Below are 10091 nucleotides of genomic sequence, written 5' to 3'. Positions count from 1 at the left end.
GTGTACTTTTCTTTAAAACTTTTTCTATTCCATCACACTTTGTTTTCTGTTTTGGTGAGTCAGGTGAACATGTCAGGAAGACATAATCGAAATCAAGGAAACCAAGGTAGGCCCCAAGTGAACCCACCTGCACCAGAAGAGGAGGAAGATGAGAATATATTTGCGGAATTCATCAATGAAGCTGATTATACTTCTGCTGTGGTCCCTCCTAGGACTGGAAATGCTACTTTCAAAATTGATAGTTCTATCTATCAGCTGCTGAAACTTGAAAGTTATTTTCGAAATTCTTCGGAGGACTGTCCACTCCGATATTTGGAGAACTTCCTGCACGTGTGTGCTCAACAATCCCAAGGTGTTGTTTCTGCTGATGCACTTCGGTTACGGGTCTTCAAATATTCCTTGGCTGGCCAAGCAAGGGAATGGTATGAAAAGCTTCCCAGCAATTCTATTCATACTTGGAGCGAGCTAGCCAATACTTTTTTGAAGAAGTGGTTTCCACCGAGTAAAAAGACTGAACTTCGAGATAAGATCTTTGAGTTCAAACAGCTTCCGGGGGAACAATTATATTCGGCATAGGAGCGTTTTAAGTAATATCTAGCTCAATCTCCAACTCACGGGTTTCTGGATGCTATTCTCACCGAGAAGTTATACAAGAGGTTAGATACAATGAATCAGATTGCTATCAACATTGCCGCTGGGGGATGCTTCATGGACAAGTCATTTTTTAACATCACCCGGTTGCTCGATAAGCTCACCACCCACAATCAGGCTTGGCACTCAAATGATAGTGAAATCTTGTCATATGGTAGTCCCTCTGTTGCCGCAGTGGCCAAAGAAAATCATGAGCGAGATTATGCTTTTGCTCAATTGCAAACCATCGTGGATTTGCTGTCAAAGAGGCTTGCAGAGAAAAAGCTAAGAGTGTGAATGTTGTTGAAGAAATGCCATCTCATGCTCCCGGAATGTAGCAAGTCTCGGAGGAAACTTATCTAGAGAGGCAGCCACAACGTGATGATGCTAATTATATCGATAACTCTCAAGGGGGTTATCAAAAGCAATAGAGATCCCAATAACAAAGCAATCAATATGGCCGAAATGAATATAGTGGTTCGGACAGGAAGGATTACAATAACAACAATTATGGTAATCCGAATTCCAATGCCTATGTTCCACCAAAGGGTCGTTCTTCTAACTCTCAAAATTGGCGACAGGGTCCTTCCAATGATTAAGGGACCTCTCGAATGGAATCTATGCTTGAAAATATCTTAGACAACCAAAATAAGAGTGACAATAAGATGGAAAATTTTACCAAAGTGGTAGGATTTCACACCGTTTCGATTCAAAAGCTTGAGTCACAAATGCGAGATCTTTCTCGTAAGCAACATCCACCACAAAGAGGGGGCTTTCCTAGTGACACAATTCCGAACACAAGGGGTAGTGGAGGTGATCACATTGCCTCATGAAAAGATATTTCTACTAGAAGTGGGAAGATCCTTAATGCGGTGGATGAGAGGGTGGTTGAACCTATTATTGTCGAGCCGATTGTTGATGAGGTTATTGAGAAAGAAATTGAAGAAGAACTGGAGGCACCAATTGAAGTGCCTATTATTGTTGAGAAAGAGAAGGAGGCACACCCTATTGTTCTCGAGGGTGATGAGGTGCCAAATGTTGAAAAAGCTACCGGGGGTAGCACTCAAAAGAGCAAGGTCACGGGGAAATTAAACCCTTGACTCAAACATATAAATCTCCTCTCCCGTTCCTACAAATATTTATGAAAAGAACGGAGGATGCCAAGTGCCAACGCTTCTACGTCTAATTGAAAGGGTTGTCAATGAATATCTCATTTCTTGTTGCATTCCAAGATATGCCGGGATGTTCTAAATACTTGAAGGACTTATTGACGAAGAAAAGACCAATCAAGCATGATACGGTAGGAGTCACCCACCGTGTGAGCGCTATTATTTCTTGATCAAAGGTTGAGAAGAAGGTAGATCCCGGGGCTTTCACTATCCCTTGCACCATCGGTCACCATGATTTTGCTCGTGCTTTATGTGATAATGGGGCTAGTATTAATTTGATTCCACTAGCCATCTATAAACAATCTGGTTTTGAAACACCTAGACCAATGAGCATGCGTCTCCAAATGGCCGACAGAACCATCAAAGGACCGGTAGGGGTTGTTGATGACGTCCTTGTTAGAGTGGGGGGATTCTTATTACTAGTGGATTTTGTCATCCTTGATTGTGCGGTTGACAAATAAGTCCCAATTATCTTGGGAAGGCCATTTCTTGCCACCGGGAGAGCTCTAATGGACTCAGAAAAGAATGAAATAAAATTTCGGGTCAATGATGAAGAGGTAACTTTCCAAGCTAGCAAGGGGTTAAAATTTCCTAGTGCTTATGAGAGCATTTCGGTCATTGATTCTTTCGATGTGGTAGACGAAGCGGTGGAGCATAAGTTAGAGGAGGAGCACTTTGACGAAACACTATCGGCTATTTTGGTGAATTTTGAGGCGGATGGCATGGAGGGGTTTATTGAAACGGTAAATTCTCTTATTGGTCGGGGTTCGTATTCTTATGAGCCAAAGAAATTATCTCTTGATCTTGATAAAAGAATCACTCTTCCGGATAAGCCTTCGATTATTGAGCCTCCAAAACTTGAGCTCAACCTACTTCCCTCTCATTTGAAGTATGCTTTTCTTAGCCTAGATAATAATTTACCGATTATTCTCTTATCTTTTTTAAATGAGGAACAAACTAAAAAGGTTCTTGAAGTGTTGCGGGCTTACCGAAGATCTATTGGGTGGACTATTGCGGATATTAGGGGGATTCCCTCCGACATTTGTGAACATAGAATCGAACTTGAGGAGGATAGTTCACCAAGTGTAGAGCATCAAAGAAGGCTAAACCCTCCTATGCAAGAAGTGGTCAAGACGGAGATAATTAAATGGTTGGATGCGGGTGTTGTATACACAATTGCAAATAGTCCATGGGTTAGTCCGGTGCAATGTATGCCAAAGAAGGGGGGCATCACTGTTGTCCCTAATTCCAAGAATGAGTTGATTCCTACAAGGACAGTTACCGGATGGCGAGTGTGTATGGACTATCGAAAGCTCAACACCGCGACTTGTAAAGACCACTTCCCTATGCCTTTTATTGATCAAATGCTTGATCGGCTAGCTGGAAGATCTTATTATTGCTTCTTGGATGGTTATTCGGGGTACAACCAAATTAACATTGCATTAGAGGACCAAGAGAAAACCACTTTCACTTATCCTTATGTCACTTTTGCTTTTAGCCGAATGCCTTTTGGCTTATGCAATGCCCCGGCTACATTCCAACAGTGTATGATGTCTATTTTCTCGGATATGGTGGAAGATTTCTTGGAAGTCTTCATGGATGACTTTTCGATTGTTGGTGACTCTTTTGACGAATGCCTTGCCAATCTCGGTAAGGTATTGAAGGGGTGTGAAGAAACCAACCTTGTACTTAATTGGGAGAAATGTTATTTCATGGTGAAGGAAGGGATTGTCTTTGGCTATAGGATTTTCGTGAAGGGTATTGAGGTAGACCAAGCAAAAATTGATATTATAGTCAAGCTTCCTCCACCTATCTCTGTCAAAGGAGTTCGTAGCTTCTTGGGACATGCAGGCTTCTATCGGCGATTTATCAAAGATTTCTCAAAGATCGCCAATCCGATGTGTAAGCTTCATGAAAAAGAGGCTAAGTTTTCGTTTGATGAGAAGTTCCTTAAGGCATTTAATGAGTTGAAGGAAATGCTCACCTCTACTCCAATTATTGTCTCTCCGGATTGGTCATTACCATTTGAGCTCATGTGTGACACGAACGGATTTGTTATTAGTGCGGTGCTTGGGCAAAGGCACAATAAAAAATGCACCCAATTTATTATGCTAGCAAGACCCTAAATGGAGCTCAAATGAATTATACCGTCACCGAGCAAGAACTTCTAGCCATTGTTTATGCGTTTGACAAGTTCCGGGCCTATCTACTTGGATCCAAAGTGGTTATTCACACAGATCATACGTGTTTGAGATATTTGATGACAAAGAAAGATGCAAAGCCGCGGTTTATTCGTTGGGTGTTATTGTTGTAAGAGTTTTACTTTGAGGTCAAAGATTGAAAAGTCTGTGAAAACCAAGTTGCGGATCATCTATCTAGACTTGAGGAAGCTGGGAGACCGAGTGGAGATCTTGAATTAAATGATGTTTTCCCCGATGAGAGACTTTTGGCTATATCTTGTGAGGTTGCTCCTTGGTATGCGGATATCGCCAACTTCTTGGTAACGGGTCTTATCCCCGACGACATCAAGGCTTATCAAAAGAAGAAATTTTTCAGTGATAGTCGTCAATACTATTGGGATGAGCCCTATTTGTTTCGCACTTGTGCCGACAACATCATTCGGCGATGTGTGGCCGAATCCGAGGCTATGAAAATCTTGAAAGCTTCCCATGACTCTCCCGTGAGGGGTCATCACAGTGGGAACCGCACAGCGGCAAAAGTGCTTGAATGTGGCTATTATTGGCCCACCCTTTATCATGATGCAAATTTGATCGTGAAATCTTGTGACCAATGTCAACGCCAAGGGTCAATTTGGAGGAAGCATGAAATGCCAATGAATTTTGTCATGGAGGTTGAACTATTTGATGTGTGGGGCATCGACTTTGTGGGCCCATTTGTGAGTTCTCGTGGTATGCGATACATCATCGTTGCGATTGACTATGTGTCTAAGTGGGTCGAAGTTGTAGCATTGCCTAACAATGACGGCAAGAGTGTCACAACTTTTCTCAAAAAGAACATATTCACAAGGTTTGGCGCTCCTAGGGCAATCATTAGTGATGGTAGCACTCACTTTTGTAACAAGCAATTCGCTAATCTCATGGAGAAATATGGAGTGAAGCATAGGGTGACAACTCCTTACCATCCCCAAACTAGTGGGCAAGTCGAAGTCTCCAATCGGGAGATAAAGAGCATCTTAGCCAAAACGGTTAATGCAAATAGAACTGATTGGTCATTTAAGCTTAATGATGCTCTTTGGGCCTATAGAACGGCATTCAATACGCCCATTAGTACTTCTCCTTATCGGTTGGTGTTTGGAAAAACTTGCCATCTACCGGTTGAACTTGAACACAAAGCTTTGTGGGCATTAAAAAAATTGAACATGGATTGGGATGAAGCAGCCAAGTTGCGGTTGTTTCAAATGAATGAAATGGATGAGTTTCGGTATCATGCCTATGAGAGTGCGACTTTGTATAAAGAAAAGATGAAGCACTATCATGATGTCAAACTTTTGAAGAGAGATTTTCAACCGGGCGATTCGGTGTTGCTATTCAATTCAAGGTTGAAGCTCTTTCCTGGCAAGTTGAAATCCAAGTGGTCTGACCCTTTTACTTTGGTGAGTGTGTCACCCAATGGTTCGATGGAATTGAAGTCCGACGATGGGACTCGTACTTTTAGGGTGAATAGCCATCGGGTAAAGCACTACCATTGGATGGTTGATGGGGACTAGATTGTTGATGCTCACCGGTTGAAACATGGCACCGAACCTTGACACCAATAGTGATATTGCGTTGTGCCACGACGTTAAATTGTGCGCTTCTTGGGAGGCAACCCATGTTCATTTTCGCATTATGTTTTTTCGTTTCGTTAGTTTTTGTTTTGATGTTTGTTGATGTGTCTAGGAGCCTAAGTGTGGAATGCAAAAATTTCCAAAGAAGCAGGTGAACGATGCGCACTCGACGGACCGTCGAGCAATTCGACGAGTCATCGAATCCGCCGTCGAAATAGAAAACCTGAAAAACTCATCACTGGAAATGATGGCCTTTCTATGACTGGTTTGACACCCCGTCGAACAGAACAATGGTCAGTTCACCGAGTCGGAGGGCATTACGACAAACATACCTCATTCATGAGATTGTTGTTGTTTTGCCCGCCACCTATTTGATAAAAGGCCTAAGTGTGGTGTTGTTTGTAACTTTGGCTTGAAGGGCATTACGACTGAGAGTTGTTTTTCCCGCCAATTGTTGTCCCTATTCTAACCCACGCCAACGTAGGGTGAAGTCTGAGTAACCCCAAATTATGTGAGGGTTTTCCCCACATCCTGAGGATCGTACTGAATTTGTTAGCAGTAGCCTGCAACATTCATTCGACGCTAAGATCGACGGCCAGGCGATTTATTCGACGGACCGTCCTTCTCAAAGTCGAATGAATCCTTTCTGATGATTGAAGCTCAACCAACTCGACGGTGGACTCGACGGCCCGTCGAATCAATCGAAGAGGTGTCCTTTCCACCGTCTTTAATTTGCAAATTCCAGTGGAAAAATAGAGCTCGACGGCTCGTCGATCGGTTCGACGAACACCTCGACGATCCGTTGATCTGTTCAACGACTCTTTTAGAAAATCGACGGCCGCTGGCAACTTTAACATTAGCACATATTTTGCATCTTTTTCTGGTTTTGTTATATTTCTATGGTTGTCTCAACGACGAAGGGTGTTCTTTTTGCAGATATGCCTCCAAAGAATCCAGTCAAGCTGGGAGGTGGTCCTAAAAAGGCTGAGGTCGGGGACAAACAACCCTTTATTCTTAGGGATGAACCCTCCGACTCTAAACATCAAGCAGTGGGCCCAACGACTAGAATGAGGGCACGGGCCACCACTCCCCGCGCAGCATCACCTGCCTCACACTCCTCCCAGTCTGAAGAGGGGGCTTCATCCTCCACATCCGTTAGTGATAGCGAGGCAGCAACAGAGCAACCAGCCGCTCCTGAGCGGAATTCCGATGAGGAACAAGAGCGGCTGCGACTGCAGAAGATGGAGGTAACTGCAATCCGATTCCCTTATGATGGGTGCCAAAAGTACTACATAAAGGGGGCGACTATAGTCACCTGGGGTAATCCGAGGAGGAATATTCAAGAAGAGGAGCAAATCAGCATGAGCGGATTAGAGAGTTACCCTCGGATTACTAATCTCATCCAGCACTATCATCTTGAGGCATTCATACAGCCTGCAAGGGATTATTGCCCGACCATGGTTCGGGAATTCTATGCTATCTATAGAGTGCTGCTAGAGCAGCGACACAAGAACAAGAGAGCTTTGAAAGCCGCCCCTCCATTAGACAGAGTGTATGTTCGGGGTGTACATGTTGATATCTCAGCCCGCACAATCAACAGGTTTTATTTTGGGGATGACTTCGTTAAACAGACCACAGTGGAATATGATGATAAGTTTGAAAGAAGAGCTGAGCAATCTGTGAGGGAATGGTTTGCGACGATGATGGCTAGAGGGCCGGTGGACAAAGCCCCATGGGTGAGTAACTTGGCTGCCAAAATACATAAGGCGGATATCAGCTTGGAAGCTAAATTTTGGTTGAGTTTCGTCATATATCGGGTTCTGCCTATGGGAGCAGATAACATAGTCACACCGGATAGAGCAGTGGTTGTGGCTGCCATACTATCCAGGTACCCAATGAACTTGGGTGAATTTATCAGTAGAGCCATTCGGGAACACATACCACAAGAGGCGACATCCTTGATATTCCCGTTCCTTATCACACAGTTGTGCAGGTTGGCCCAGGTGAGACACATTGATACATTCGCAGCCACTCTCCCCACAACAAAGGTGTGTGACATCACACGAAGTAGGAATGAGACACTCCGTACTTCTCAGGCCACCAGTACTTCACTGCTAGATCTCCCGAATGAGCAAACTGAGCATGTTATAGATTCAGTGCCATAGGGCACAGTTGATCTGGGCACGGAAGGACTGTCCACAGCAGCTGCTTCCACACTATCTGTAACTGATGCTACCCCTCCTTCAGAGGCACCACCTCGGACTGTTGTCCTGTCTTCATCTCCTATTCCTCCTTCAGCCGCTGCATCAGCCTCCGAGGATCCTTTTGTCCTCAACAGGGCCAACTTCAGAGAGTATTCCATCAAGGCAGAGCGAGCTGATCAGCAGGTGACCCGGATATTACAACAGTTGGGTAGGTTTGTTCGCAAAGAGATTGCACCAGAGTTGCAGCCTCTTCAAGAGGCTATGGAGAGGAGTCACACTAGGGTGAATGTGCGACTTAACAGTTTAGAGATGCGGATACTCACTATTGAGAAGAAACAAAGTGAGAGTGGCACTTTGGGAGATTTGAAGACCGAGCTTGACCAGCTCAGAGCTGAGATTAAGGCCCTTCATGCAAGAGAGCAGGTTATTGTGGATGACCCGACACCACTTGTGCTAGTCTCCAGCATTTCAGAGTTGATCAGAGTAGTTGACTTGGTGACTGAGGATGAGCCTAGGGAAAGTCTCAAGAGAAAAAGGCATAAGACATTGGCTGATGATGATGATGATGATGAATGGGAGGATAATGAGGATGAGGACCCCGAGCTTAAAAAGGGTATTAGGCGGTCGTGTCTGGACATGAGGTGCACCGGATCATCTTCCAGTACCAGTGCTATCCCAGCATCGATCGGGCCGGTTATGATAGCTCCTCAGGACCTGCAGCCACAGGGCTAGTCAACCCCACCTCCTGAGTTCATTGAGCCAGCAGCAAAGAGAGTTTCCATCCGCACTGATACGAAGGAGACATCTCAGCAGCAGCAGAGAGATTAAAGCTTCTTTGGTCGACCCCTCCACCATGGGGTGACGATATGATTTTGATGCATTGGGGATAATGCATCCTTTTTTTGCTGGGGGTGGGGTAACTTGATGTATTTTGTAGTGTATATATGTGTTAAATTTTGCTTAGAGTAATTGTGAATTTAATGGTTGTTGCATTTTGAACTTATGGCATGAATTGTGAGAACAAATTGGATTGAAAAGGATATTTTGAATTGATTTAAAATTAACCCCCTCCGAGATTTTGGCGCCTATCATAAGATGTAATGAATTGACATGTATGGTCCTTTTTGTGACATCATAGATATTAGAGTGTGTATGGGTTGAGTATTCAAATTCTTATGCCATTGTGCGTGTAAGAACTTCTTGTGTTCATCGTTGGCATATGTGGATCTAGAACTTGCCTGGTAAGTCGTGCTATATTGCTTAGGATGGTTGGTTGTGAAGTGATCATAGGATTTCCTTGTAATAGTCACTTTAGCCTTAAAAAGCCCAAAACCCATTTTATATGAATATCATTAATTCCCCCTTTTGAGCCTTTGACACATTTTTTTATTAGCCGTAACAAACCTTTTCCCCTCTTCATGAAGCAATTCCATCTTTGCACCCGTTCCCTCCTTGGAGCTACGAGAGAAAAGAGGGCGTATGTGTGAAGTAGAGGCTAAGAGCTTAAAGCAGGGGGTGTGGGAGTTAAATAGTCGAGAACTAGATGTGATATGAACCAGATGTGATGTGAACTAGAAAGTGATATATATATATATATATATATATATATATATATATATATATATATATATATATATATATATATATATATATATATATATATATATAGTTGGCGCTAGAAGGAGGGCCATAGAAAGATTGTAAATTTTAATAGGAATCAAATTACATCATAGTCATAAGTTGAGGAACTAATCATGAATATAATGGGCGTGCAAAAGAAGTGAAAATGTGTAGTGTCGAGGAGGATGAGTCACTAATTCCCAAATAAGTATCCTACCCGTCCCCAAGCCTATATTACAACCTAAGAACCAGTCCTATAGTGATCACAACTGAACCATCCGAAAGTGTGAAGCATTGAAATTAAAGGCGGCAAGCATATGGTATCCGCACTGGTATATCATGAACTTCTTTGTGAGTGTGAGTTCTTTCTATTCTTATTTACCCGTGTCCCGGTTCTTATCTTAAAATTGTGTGTGGGACATTCTCTGATCCAAGTGAGGGCATAATAGTGAATACTTGCACGCATAAATGCTTCTGATAATGTGATGTCATTGATTGAAGCGTCGTAGTCAAGGCTAATGATTTATGATGAAAGAACTTTGTCTTGAAATGAGGAAAGGGGGAGTTAATATGAAAACGCACATGCCGGTAGTGATGAACAAATACCATTGTAGTTACTTTTACCCTATTTTTAGTTAGTTGTAGTTTTTTGTTTGTAGTTAGTTTGTCTGACTTGCTTGA

The 10091-nt window shown here is 43.2% G+C and overlaps 1 non-coding gene across 1 annotated transcript; it reads right to left on the bottom strand.

Moving 5' to 3' along the window:
* Positions 1-514: 514 nt before the first annotated feature.
* Positions 515-620, bottom strand: LOC132638957 (small nucleolar RNA R71). The gene has a single exon (XR_009582012.1). It is a non-coding gene; the product is annotated as a small nucleolar RNA R71 (small nucleolar RNA).
* Between the last annotated feature and the right edge of the window lie 9471 nt (positions 621-10091).

This window comes from Lycium barbarum, chromosome 4, assembly GCF_019175385.1.
Source record: "Lycium barbarum isolate Lr01 chromosome 4, ASM1917538v2, whole genome shotgun sequence".
Lineage (NCBI taxonomy): Eukaryota > Viridiplantae > Streptophyta > Magnoliopsida > Solanales > Solanaceae > Lycium > Lycium barbarum.
The sequence above is the reverse complement of the archived record's forward strand: the minus strand, read 5'-3'. Positions and strand labels throughout refer to the sequence as shown.